We start from the raw sequence: 2,076 nt of genomic DNA, 5'->3' as shown, positions 1-2,076 counted from the left end.
CAAAGTGGACATCCCCAAAATGTAAGGTGACACTTCTTTATAATGGCAGTTGATGCCTAGGCTTGGAGAGTTAATATCAGATTTATGCAGCCTCTCATTCTATAAGGAATAAAAAAAATATGAAAGGACTGTGGAGAAAAATATGTCATTTGAAGTGTTCTCTGCTTTAAAGGCTACTCACTTTTCTAACAACCTTTTTCTAATCTAATCTCGTTATAGGTCAATCTATTAAATATTGGCAGAAGCAGAAAGGCAGAACAGGAGAAAGGCTGGGGGCTGGGGTGATACTGGAGAAAAAAACATAGGACAAAACAAGGGCGGATATAAAAGCAGAGCATAAGAGAGCAGAAACAGTTATAATGTCTCTTATGTAACTTATAATTTTATTTCTTTGAGTATTCTTTTTTATTTCCTTGGTAAGTCTAACTAAACATTTGTCAACTTTATCTTTTCAAGGAGCCAGCTCATAGTTTTATTATCTTTTCTATCTATTTTATTTATTTCTGCTCTCATCTTTGTTATATATTTTCTTCTGATTACTTTGGGGCTTAGATGCTCATCTTTTCCTAGTTCTTTGAAATTTAAAGTTACATGGTTTTTTTGAGCTCCTTCTTTTTTCTTAATCTAGGCATTTAGTATTATAAACTTCCCTATTAGAACTACTTGTACTGCATTCCATACATTTACCTATGTGGTGTTTCCAATTTTGTCTGTTTCAAGATATTTTTTGATGTCCCTTTTGATTTCTTTTTTGACTCATTGTTCAGGAATGTGCTGTTGAATTTTCACATAATTGTACATTTTCTACTTTTTATCCTGTTATTGATTTTTAGTTTCATATCATTGTTGTTTGAAAAAAAAATTTGGTACAGTTTCCGTCTTTTAAAATTTTCTAAGACTCGTTTTATGACCTATATTCTTGGAGAATATACCAAGTGTGTTTGAGAAGAGTGTGTATTCTGTTGCTGTTGGATGGAATGTTCTCTATAGTATAGTTCCAGGACAATGTTTTACAACCGATACACAAAAATAAAATGGTCATAAGAGGCTACTGTGAACAATTATACACCAACAAATTGAACAACCTAGAAGAGATGGGTGTATTCTTAGAAATATGCAATTTATCAAGACTAAATCATAAAGAGATAAAAAATATTAACAGGCCAATAACAACTAAGGAGTTTGAAACAATAATTAAAAACATCCCAACAAAGAAAAGCCCAGGATCACAAGTGAATTATACCAACAATTTAAAGAAAAATTAGTGTCAATCCTTTTCAAATTCTTGCAAAAAACTGAAGAGAAAGAAACACTTCCAAACTCATTTTGTGAGTTCAGCATTACTCTGATACCAAAACCAGATAAGGGCACTATGATAAAATTATAAGCCAATATCCCTGAGGAATATAGATGGAAAATTCTTAACAAAATACTTGAAAACTAAATTCAACATCACATTAAAACAATCATACACTGTGATCCAATGGGATTTACCCCTGGAGCACAAAGATGGTTTAACGTATAAGTCAATAAATATGATACAACATATTAATAGAGTAAGAGATAAAAATCATATTATCTTAGTAAATGTAGATAAAACATTTGACAAAATTCAGTATCCTTTGATGATAAAAATGTTCAACAAAGTGGTTATAGAGGACCATATATCAACATAATAATTGGCATATGTGCTGAGCCATAGCCAACATCATACTCAATGGTAAAAGGTTTAAAGCTGTCCTTCTATAATCAGGATAAAGACAGTGGTGCTCACTATCACCATTCCTATTCAATATAGTACTGTATGTCTTAGCCATGCCAATGTGGCAAGAAAAAGAAATAAAATTCATCCAAATTAGAAAGGAAAAATTAAGATTGTCTCTGTTTTCTGGTGACATTATTTTGTATATAGAAAAACCCTAAAAATTATTAAGAAGCTGTTAGAACTAGTGAACAAATTGAATAAAGTTGCATTATACAAAATCAACATACAAAAATCAGTTGCATTTCTATATATTAAAAAACTAGCAGAAAAAGAAAGGAAATTCTATTTTCAATAGAATAGAAACATTAGAA

The sequence above is a fragment of the Pteropus vampyrus genome, unplaced genomic scaffold, assembly GCF_000151845.1.
Source record: "Pteropus vampyrus isolate Shadow unplaced genomic scaffold, Pvam_2.0 Scaffold64, whole genome shotgun sequence".
In the NCBI taxonomy this organism is placed as follows: domain Eukaryota; kingdom Metazoa; phylum Chordata; class Mammalia; order Chiroptera; family Pteropodidae; genus Pteropus; species Pteropus vampyrus.
This window is presented reverse-complemented; position numbering follows the sequence as displayed.